At 37.8% G+C, this 12,106-nt stretch overlaps 1 protein-coding gene across 11 annotated transcripts in view; it reads right to left on the bottom strand.

Annotated features, from left to right (window-relative positions):
• The window catches only part of LOC122549207 (sal-like protein 3), a 66,098-nt gene that overhangs the window by 23,758 nt on the left and 30,234 nt on the right, over positions 1-12,106 (bottom strand). The gene's annotated exons all lie outside the window — the stretch shown is intronic.

Below are 12,106 nucleotides of genomic sequence, written 5' to 3'. Positions count from 1 at the left end.
TAAGCAGTAATTTGGCCACAGTAGCTTTTAAACTTTTGTCTGATTTAACTAAATTATTTCCTACCCTACTAGAAAAACAAACACGGTGTCGTATTTATTAAAAGTTATTCGTATGATCTCAAACCCATTAAATCCTTGACAACAGAAGGCCACATGTTACAAAAAGACAATTCTAACAAAATAAACTACTGCAAGAACTAATACTGTCATAAAAGGAAAGGTAAAATGTAGACCATTAGGCACTGGAATACTTTTCAATGAAACCTTCATACATTTATACCTTGTTTGCAGTGGTTCTTAGCAAGGCATTCATGAAATATGAGAAGGTGTCTTAAAACTAAAAGTTATTCAAAAAGAAGTTCAATGCCTGTAATTTTTTTGCAAGAGCACTCTCAGACGTCAACATTTACCTGTGGCTCCAGAAGGCGCTTAGTGAATTATGAGCCAGCATTGTGGCAGAAAACCTGCTAATTAGATATGAACAAAATATGTATGTATGTAGCCACTTCTCTGGACTAGACTTAGCACTGTGTGCCAAGCAACAATTTAACAAACAGAATACGATGGTACGTCTTAACAAGGACGATGATCTGAAATACCAGTTCTGTCTACGATAGCATTTATTACCTTTATTATGCATCTAGTAGACACCAATGCACTGTCACTAATGTCTAGTCTTTGTCATTTACCTTTTTTTGAAATGAAGTTATTGAACATACAGCTACTTCATATGTTATGGACCAGATCAAGCTCCGTCAAAATATATTAAGACAATAGCCTAGACCCTAACTTGTTCTTATTTTACAGTGAAGTGTAAGGCACTGCATTCCAGACTCAATTTGATTGGTCAAACTACTCAACATTATGCAATACACACTTTATTTTTACACTGCAGTTAAAATACAGGCAAAATAAAAACAAAAGAACGGTGAATGGCAAAGATCTTTTTCCCAGGGTAGGGGAGTCCAAAACTAGAGGGCATATGCTTAAATTGAGAGGGCAATGATATAAAAGGGAAATAAGGGGCATCTTTTTTCAAACAGACAGTGGTGAGTGTATGGAATGAGCTGCCAGAGAAACTGGTGGAGGCTGGTGCAATTACTATATTTAAAAAGCATCTGGATGGGTACATGAATAGGAAGGATTTAGAGGGATATGAGCCAAATGCTGGCAAATGGAACTAGCTTAATTTAGGATATCTAATTGGCATGGACGAGTTGGACCAAAGGGTCTGTTTCCGTGGTATGCAACTCTATGACAAATTGCCTTAACTGTAACACTATCGACATGCTTAACAAAATAATAAATATATTTACTGCTACTAACTAACTTTTCATGTTGCAACTGTACAGGACATTGGTTAGGCCACTTTTGGAGTATTGCGTGCAATTCTGGTCTCCTTCCTTTCGGAAGGATGGCGTGAATCTAGAAAGGGTTCAGAAAAGATTTACAAGGATGTTGTCAGGATTGGAGGATTTGAGCTATAGGGAGAGGTTGAATAGGCTGGGGTGTTTTCCCTGGAGCGACGGAGGCTAAGGGATGACCTTGTGGAGGTTTATTAAAACCTGACGGGCATGGATAGGATAAATAGACAAAGTCTATTCCCTGGGGTGGGGGAGCCCAGAACTAGAGGGCATGGGTTTAGGGTGAGAGGAGAAAGGTATAAAAGAGATATAAGGGACAACTTTTTCACTCAGAAGGTGGTATACCTATGGAATGAGCTGCCAGAGGAAGTGGTAGAGGCTAGTATGATTGCAAATTTTAAAAGGCATCTGGATGGGTATATGAATGGGAAGGGTTTGGAAGGATATGGGTCGGGTTCTGGCAGGTGGGACTAGATTGGGTTGGGATATCTGGTCGGCATGGACGAGTTGGACTGAAGGGTCTGTTTCCATGCTGTACATCTCTATGACTCCATATGTTCCAATATAGTAACATCCTATAAACACACCCTTCATAAAGGCAAATTCAGTAAAATAGGTTGTCTCACATGCAATTCCGGCAGCAGGAAGAGAACCCCAGCTTTTAACTGTAACACAGAGAGGAATAAGATCTTCCACATCCAGCTTCAAGACCCCAGCAGTGCTGAAAGCTAAAACTAAAAATCCTGGTTCTGGGGAGCTTGATCTCACCCATTAGGGCTACTTCTATTGTTCCAGCATTTTAAAAAAAACCTAAGACCTCACAAGCTATTTATTTTATTGGATTTGGGGAAATCACTTGGCACCTCTGCCTCAACCTTTCTTACTAATAAAAACCAGGACAAAATACACCTCTTAAAGCCATAATACAATCACACCTCTCCCTTTAAAAATTGAACCATCAATATACAAAAATGGCTTCGTTTCTAAAAACCTTCAGCCTTACATTGTTAATACACTACAATGCACATACCTTACATTTTCTCTAAGCATGCAAGCATTCGCTACTATAGTCCATTTCAATCTGATATTTCTCAACACCAAACTTCTCTCTTTTCCTGCATCAAAGTCACAACAACGTCAACAATTACATTCTCTCATGCTGCCACATTTCAAATTGAATGGCTGCAATAATAAACGCCATCTAAACAGTCTGAAATTTTTATCCTTAAATTTTCCCAAAAACTTCAAGGGGTTATGCTCAGTATATACAATTGTTTCAGACACATTACTGCCAATATAAGTGTTGAGATATTGCAACGCCAATTCTAACTTCATGGTCTCCTTCTCAATTATGGAATTTTTCTGCTTATGATTATTCAATTTTCTGGAAAAATACACAATAAGTCTGTTTATCTTCTTGCAAGAGTACATCATCAACACCCACGTCCCTCACATTGATAGCCACCTTGAATAGTTCTGAGTAATTTGGCTGTGGCTAACACTGGGGCAGTGGTTAACACAGCTTTCAGGCCGTCAAATGACTTTTAACATTAGTCAATTGACTGAAAATTTCTACACTTCTTCAAGAAGTCGGTCAGTGGAGCAACTGCACTGCTAAAATTCAGTATGAACCTCCAATAAAAAACACACAATCCCAGGAATCATAGTACTTCCCTCCTCATCAATGTTATGGAACTACAAAATAATCTTTGTTTTTACATCTCAGGGACTATTTGTCCATGTCCCATAACATAGTCCAGGAACATTACTTGGGTGTCTGCAACTCACTCTGTCACGCTAGGTTTATGAACAAGCCCGCCTCCTGATGTTGATTGAACATTTCTGATGGATACTCCAAACGTTCCTTCCATGTGTGACTAAGAATCACCAGATCATCAATATACACCACATAATTGAGTAATCCAGAAAAGATTTGATTGATTAAACTTTAAAACGGGCTGGTGAGTTTTTCATAACAAATGGCATGACTTTAAACTGGTACAGTCTATTTGGCATCATGAAATCAGAAATTTCCTTTGCTTTTTTGGATAAAGGTATCTGCCAGTATCTTCTGAGTAAGTCCAACTTTGAAATAGTAGTTGCTTGTCCCACTTTCTCAATACAGTTTTCCAAACATGGAATAGGATATGAATCAGATTTTGTAAGTGATAGTCTTTGTGATAGTCCTCACATAATCACTGGGTACTATCTAGTTTTGGCACCATTACCATGGGTGAGCTCCATTCGCTGGTACTCACTTCAATTATATTGTCTTTGATCATGCATGCAATCTCTTTTTAAACTGTGCCAACTTTAGAGGATTACGTCTATAAGAATGTTGGTTAATTGGAACAGCATTTCCTATATCTACATGCAAAATCAAATTAGTACTTCTCAGCTCATTTTCAGATATCTTGCATGCAATAACTCTTTCAGGTCATTTTGATTTTCCTCTGGAAGGTAACTCAATAATTTATCCCAATTGTTAAGAACTTCCTGATTGTCCAAACTTGAGTAATCCTTCTACAATCATTTTAGCTGTGATACCGCGTAATGGAATGGCCTCTGGTAATCTAGTGGACACATCCATTATTTTCAACAAATACTTAATCCCACTTTTTGTTTTAGGTAGAGATCCTGCGCAATCAATTAAGACTCTTGTAAAAGGTTCTTCATATGCTGGAATAGCTATTACATGTGCTGGTTTTTATCACAGCTTTAGGTTTTCCAATTACATGGCACATATGACACGTGTGACAAAAGTAAACCACATCCTTATGCAGTCCAGGCGAATAAAAATGTTTGTATTTTGACTTGAGTCTTCCTCACTTCCGAATGACCTCTGACTGGTAGATCATGTGCTACTTGTAACAGTTCCTTTCCATAATCCACTGGTGATACAACTTGAAGAACTTCTGCTCATTTCCCATTCCCAGTCTCGATTTCCTCATTAAGACTTCATTTTTAAGATAGTAACATTTTGGGATACAGTGAGATTCATCTTCTGTGTACAACATTTGATACAACTGCTTTAGTTTTTCTTCTTTATGTTGTAATTGAACTAATTGCTCAAACTAAAGATATCCACTTTGAGCTCCATTTGCTCTTGTTTCTTTTTTCTCAACAATTTCAGTAAATATAGTTTCTGACAACTGAACTTCACCTTTCTTATCTTTACCCCTATTTACTCCTCCTGCTTCAACCTGTGGCTTTGTGACTTTGCACCATACAGTTGGAAAAATCTCAGGTTATACTTCTTGTAATACCTCAGATACCTGATTTTTCACTGGCTTTACAACACCAGTCAGCGTCACTCCCACCCGTGATCCAGCTATATTATTATCAATGATCAACCATATTTCTGGAACTGGGAATTTCTCTATTACTCCTACCACTACTTCACCACTTTTCACCTGACTCTCCAAACTCGCTTTATATAATGGAACATTGCTCTTCTCACTGTGAATTCCACGTATTACCAACTTTTCTAGCAATACTCCTTCTGAATTAAAAATCTCATCTCTCACCATCAAAGATTGACTTTCTCCTGTATGTCTTAAAGTCTTAATTTCTTCACTTAGTCCTCCTAGCAGATACGAGTATACTATACACACACAATTAAATTCTTTAATGATATCTGGCACTTTCTTCTCAACCCACCCCTGACCAAGTTGTACATTCTTTTGCAGCTTTTTAGTTTTCACTGTGCTTTCCTTTCCCACTTCAACAAAACTCACTGGCTTATCCTGTTTTCCCACATCCACCTCCCAGTGCTTTTTCGAAACTACCAACACTGCAACTTCATGTGGCCTACTTTCTTACAGTGAAAACCTGAGAGATTTTTTACTTCTCTTTCTCCCTCATGGATTTGCTTTTTACCCTGTGGTAATCTGTCTTAACTGTCTTCAATGTGATCTCCTTTTTCCTTACCAGCTGAGGATTTCTCTTTCCCTCAATTTCTATCCCTCACAGATTGAAATTGATGTCGGAAGTCAAACTTTAATTTAAGAACCAACTCATAATCTGCCATTTAAGCTGCTAATCTTTCAGTCTTAACTCTCTGCTCTGCCACCAGCGTTCTCCCTACTACAAGAAGTGAATGCTTGAACTCCTCCAAAATAATCATCTAAGTGCATTACATGTTTGATGTATTTTCAATGCCCTTATCCACCCTATCAAAACTACTTTGTTTGACTCTTTCAAACTGTATGTACGTTTGACTAGGCTCCCTCCTTAGGCAGATGATATTTTTCATTATACTCCCCAGATATCTCCTCTGCCAGCGATTCAAATACCTCATTAGCTCTACCTACCAACATTGTGTGAAGCGACAAAACCCACATGGTCACCAACTACTTCATTTCTGTAGCTGCTTTCTCAAATGAAATGTAAAAGGCTTCTACATCTTTCACGTTGTACTTTGGTAATGCTTGGACATACTTAAGTAGATCCCCACCAGATTACTGGTTACAATGGGCTTGCTCTCATCACTGTCCTCATCACTACTCCTACCATTCACCTCTACTATTGCCATTTTAAGTCAACTTTGAGTTTTCTGTTCCAACTTCCAAAGTTCAAAAACTCTTCTTTCCTCTCTTTGTTCTGCTACAGCCTTCCTTTCCTTGTCTTTTTCCTCTGTTAAAGGTATTCTCACTTTCTGTTTTTCTTCTGTTTTCAGTCTTAATTCAAACTGTTTCATTTTCTTTTCATGTCAAGCTATTGCTGCAATTACCTCCCATTTTTTCATTGGCTAAGGCAACCCCAACTCCAGCTTGCTTGCCAATACCTTGCTTTTCTCTGCCTTGCTCACTTTCTGTAAAGTTACCAAGTGACTTCCTCCAACTCCTGGAAAGTCTTAGTGACTGAAAGAGCCGTTACTACAGTAGACACATCCTATTTAAACAACTTAATGTAACACCCAAAATAAAAAAAAACATCAACACTCACCACTCACTGCCTATGAGTTCAATAATTCTAAACTCAACTTGGATTTTGATCCTAACAAGAGCCTCCAATTTGTTATGGATCAGACCAAGCCCCCTCAAATTATATTAAGAAGATAGCCTCGATCCTAACTTTTTCTTATTTTAAAGGTACGTGCAAGGCAATGCATTCCAGATGCAATTTGATTGGTCAAACTACTCAACTTTACACATAACACATTTTACGTTTACACTGCAATTAAAATAGAGACAAATCAAAAATAAGGGAATTGGCTTAATTGTAACTCTATTGAAATGCTTAACAATATTAACTGTTCCAATACAGTAACATCCATAAACATACCATTGGCAAAGGCAAATTCAGTAAAATAGACTGTCTTACGTGCAATTCTAGCAGCAGGAAGAGAACCCTAGCTGTTATCTGTAACAGAGAGAGGAATAAAAGCTTCCTCATCCAACTTCAAAACCCCAGTAACTGCTGAAAGTGAAAACTAAAAATCCTGGTACTGGGGGAGCTTGACCCCACCCATTGAGGCTGTTTTTATTGTCCCAATTTTTAAAAAACTGAGGCCTCACAAGTAATTTACTTCATTGGATTTTAGCAGATCACTTGGCACCTCTGTCTGAGCCTTTCTTCATTAAAAAAAAAGGGATAAATACACCTCTTAAAACCATGGTATCATCACACATATTATAAATTATTCATGATTATTTAACATGCCAAAAAATACAAACAATAATGAAAATCTTTGGCATTTTGACAGCCTTCGTTCAAAAAATAAATCTTGGCTTTTCGAATACTTCAGCTGATAGCTCATTATTCCACTGGACCATTCCTGGTACTGGCCTGGAAGCTGTTTAGTGTCCATTTTTATTCTGTTTCTTCAGCAAGGTACTTGATAGGTGTTTGCAATTGGTCAGAATCAGTTGAGGTGTGAACACACTGGTCTCAATGATATTGGGTTAGGGAGAGGGAAAATTTGAAAGTGGTCAAGGTTCCTGGTCATCTAGTCAGGAACAAGTAATGACTCTACATGTCATTCTGATCTTAGCTGTGCTGAATCAAAGCTTCAATGTCTCCCCGCAGGGAAGGGATATCAGATTAGTGATACTGTTGTTGCGTTGTCATGACTGCACTTCCCAGCAGCCCGCAGCTAAAAAGGGCATTTACAGAGGTCTGAAAACAGACTGTAAGGCTGTCCTCTTGGCAGAAAACTCATGAGACCCACTGACACCCTGAATATAATGGAGAGAAAACTGAGGCAGCATGTCCTTCACGGATGTAAATTGTTGACCAATATGTACAAAAATAAAAGAAATGTTGTAAAGCTACTGACTTACAGCAGCATTACCTAGCACACAATACAGAGATGACTCTGAGAAGCAAGAACTAAGAGGATATATATATTTCTGTTTCTGCATGCTTTACGCATGTAAAATATATGCACATATCTTACAATATTTATTGCACCAGTAATTTGGACTACATTTACTTAATTACATTATGTTGCAACAGTGACTTTATTTTTGAACAATTTCATTGATTGTAAAGTGCATTAGGACATTATAAAGACATGCCAAGTGTGATAGAGATGTAAGCCTTTGCTAAAACTGCAACTTAATATAAACTTGTCCTCTGCAAATTTGTCTTTTGTCATTTGTACACGAAAATAGGTCTAGACTCTTGGCATGAGCAATTCTTAGGGTAATTTTCAGTTGTGGAGGAAGTACACACTACATGTAATAATGCAAACATGCCATTAAAAATATCGCTTACGTCATATGTGGTATGCACAGTTTTTGATGCAGTCATCCAGGGAGTGTGTTAGAAACAAATTCTTACAAAATAATAACTTTGGCATTTAATGGTCTTCAAGTGGATATGAATGCAGGCCTGCTGCATTTCATAAGGATAAAATGAGTTAAAAGATTCAGTTAATGGCAAACACTATTTTTGGGAGTGAAAGCCTAGGGTGTGAAATCAAACTTAACAAGTGGGCTAAATGCCTTTCAAATGTGATATTAAAATGAGGCCTGGGCTGTTCTGACAAATGCACTATTCAAAGAAGAATAGCAGGCTGAAATTACAAACTTGTCATGAACTTTTACCTGTAACACAGAATGATAGGATTGTAATGTGAGGAAGGAAACATTCTGCCCATCATGAGTTATCATCAGTCATCCAAACAATCTCATAGCCCTGCTCTTTTCACATGTATATAAAAATTCTTTACTTTCCAAATATACATTCAATTTCCTTTGATAGTTTCTGGGCACAATCTTAACCTTTCATAAATAAATGGGTTTTGAGTGAGTTAAAGTTTTTCTGTACAAAACTGTTTCTATCCCCCTTTCAGGGACAGTGCATTCCAGATGATAACAACTCACTATGGGGAAAAAAAACTGTCTTCCATTCCGCTCTGTTTTTTTTTTGTCTGTACCCCATGGCTATCAGCCCTTCTGCCAATGGAAAGTTTCTCCCTCTCTGTTCCATCCAAATCTTCATAATTTGGATGCTGTACCTCAATGGGCATGAGATTAAAAAGTAGCTTATGTGCACGGTTATGAGGCAGTGCATGCAAGGTATTAAAAGCTTTCAGGAGAAACTGAGGACTGCAGATGTTGGAGATCAGAGTCAGAAAGTATGTCGCTGAGAAAGCACAGCAGGTCAGGCAGCATCCGAGAAGCAGCACAGTCGACATTTTAGGCATAAGCCCTTCATCAGGAATGCATTAAAAGCTTTCAGTCATTCTGTCTACAACTTTTTGGCAGCTTTCAAAACCACTGTACCACCTCAGATGGTGTGGCAGTGACAATATTGCTGAAGTACCCTTGGGGATTTCTGGATGTGCAGCGATTGGCTTCCTCTTGGTTTGGCAGGTCTTGCCAGGAACTGCTCTACACAGCAAGCCTGATACCATCCCAGATAATCGATTCTGGTTATAGTGGGTTCAAAACTATGCCAACCTCAGTAATTTGTAAATGAGGAAGATACAAATGTGTTTCCAGATCTTTGCACTGCTATCTATTTTGAGTGGGTTAATGCTTTCATTGAAATAAGAGAGGGAAATTTCAGCAGAACATGTGAAACATTCATAGAGTTGTTGGTGGAAATTCAGGATTTGGGCCTTTGTGTAAATTTTAAGAATATAGGCAGAGACTTTCAAGTCTATCCTGCCAAGGAAATGCTGTCAAAATTGATTAGGTTTACTACTGAAAGCACAAAGTTATGGAATGCACGCTCATAAAGATATAGAAACAGAAAATCTGTGGCTGTCCAAAATATCAGAGTTAATAAATCAATGCCAGCATTATTGCTGACCACTGTGTACAAAAATGACTTGGAGCTGGGGACATAAATAATACTCACCAAGTTTGCAAATAAAACCAAACTGGGAGGCTCTATGAACAACAAAGAAGAGACCATTCAAATAAGAAAAGATGTAAAAAAAGTGGGATTGCGTGGCTGATAAATACATGTGGCAGTTAATGTCAGCAAATATATGGCCCAGCCAACAGATTGCAGAAGATAATTATTCTATTAGCTACCAATTCTAATGGAGTACATTTTAAAGTAGTTGCAACTCTGAGATACAGGTTTTACTGCCTAAATTCTGTGCTCTCTTATGCCAAGACTATAGTACTTTTGAGTCATAAAAAACTCTGAATTTCAGACCAAAAACAATTTCACATATGACAAAAGCAAAGAGCCTAAATTTAGAAAAAGGGGGCAGGGGAGGAAAAAGCAGCTTAGATAAAACTACTTTATGCAGAGACTGGCAAATGAACACAGGCTGATTGTAGCAGCTTATCCAAGAGAGAGCTGGTTAAATACCTGGTAAAATAAATTGATATGGCGTCATGCAAAATATTATGGGATATAATATTTCCTAGACACTGTAACTAGCCAGTCCATTCCAGGCCTGTACATTCCTAAGTTCCTATAATCACCCTTTAGGGAATTATTGCAATTACTAATTGCAAGCTGTGATATTCCATATTAATCACCTTTAGTAGAACCTTTTTAGAAAACATACTGAAATGTTAGGCAACGGTATATTTTTGTTTATTTATGATCAAACAGTTTAAGGATCAAAACACTCAGAATAGCTCTGTGATGAATAGATCATTTGATCATATTACCAAACAGTTGGAGGCCATTCAGTCCATCTAGTTCCACTTTACCCTCCTCCCCAATATTTTCCCATTGTTCTGCAATTATTTTTCTCTTCAGATCAATATCAAATTCCTCTTTGAAAGCTGTGACTGCATCTGTCTCCACCACACTTTGAAACAATGAATTTTAGATCATAACGACTCATTATGTAAAAGGTTTTCCCTTATACTGTATCCGATTTATTCCCACTGATACAAATTAACATTGTGAGAAATCCTTTTGCAACTATTAGATGTCCCCAAATGCTTGTATTGAATGAAGTGCTGCTAAATAATGGTCACACTTGGACTAGGGAATTTCTGCAATCGGCCTTGTGAAGCAATGTGCCACAAATAGCAATGAATAAACAACCAGGTAATTTATGTTCACAGCATTGGATATTCACGTCAGAGGTGGTGGTATGGTATAGTGGTAATGTCACTGAAAAAGTAATCCAGAACCTCAGGCTAATGTTCTAGGATCATGAGTTTGAATCCTACCAGTAAAACTATCATCCATGCGTGTGACTCTTGACCCATAGAAATGTGGTTGACTTTTAACTGCCTCTGGGCAATGAGGGATGGGCAATAAATATTGGCCTAGCCACTAACACCCAAGAACAAATTTTTAAAAATTTAATTTATTTCTTCAATTAACGTCATACTAACTGTGGTATTTATTACGTGTGAGATGGCAGAATTGGCTTTAATTTAATGCCTTATCAGAAAGACAGCACCTCTGACAAGTCCTCAATACAGCACTGTTTGCCTTATTACAAATTTCTCAAATGTGGCTAGAATTTGTAATGTTCAGACTCAAAGGGAAGTGTTCAATCGCTGAGTCCAAGTTTACACATCAGACCACATTGTACTGACACTCGTTATCCAAAAATTCCCGAAATAAAAGATCAATATCCAAGTGGCAAAGTGATGAATTAGAATGGTTATGTTGTATTTGATACAGTTATTGTTTCTGATTTTGTTTGTCATGTCAAGATGAAGGATTTCAATGTTGGGGGACAGAAGCTAATTTATCACCAAGCATTGCAGGTGAAAAAAAGATCGTAGATGCAGATTAAAGCTCTCTCTGTCCAGAACAACAAGATGCCTAAACCCACTGCCAGAAAAACAGTCTCAACTCACCAGTGCTTATTTTCTATTCCCCTTACAAGCAATCTTTATTACTTGTGTGAGATTACCAGCTAACATCAAATTACATCCAGTTTTGATATGAATGTGCAGTCTTTCAAAAACTGGGGCTAGAGTTCCTCCTTTCTCAAGGAGTGCTTTATGGCTGCTGATCACAAATCTCCTTGGAAAATGTGGCTTTACAGATAACTGTGATGCTGACAAAATTAAGTTAAATATTAACGTATCAGAATGTACTGAGGATAGCGATCAGTTCAAAGTTGCTTACATTGCTCACAAGCTACTCACCCTGTATAAATCTTAAATAATCCAGCTGTGAGGGAAGGCACAGAGAGAGATGGGTGCAACTGTATTAGGTGACAGCTTGAGGGCAAATAAGGAAAGCATATTTCCATGACTGCACAATGTAAACATTTATGATTATGTCAGGATCATCTTTCTATGAGGTAAGGAAGAGCTATAAATACGCAGAAGACAGATATGCGGGACTGCGTC

Source organism: Chiloscyllium plagiosum, unplaced genomic scaffold, assembly GCF_037043375.1.
Source record: "Chiloscyllium plagiosum isolate Xiang-an unplaced genomic scaffold, Cpla_swu_hap1 HiC_scaffold_4, whole genome shotgun sequence".
NCBI classification, from domain to species: Eukaryota; Metazoa; Chordata; class Chondrichthyes; order Orectolobiformes; family Hemiscylliidae; genus Chiloscyllium; species Chiloscyllium plagiosum.
The sequence above is the reverse complement of the archived record's forward strand: the minus strand, read 5'-3'. Positions and strand labels throughout refer to the sequence as shown.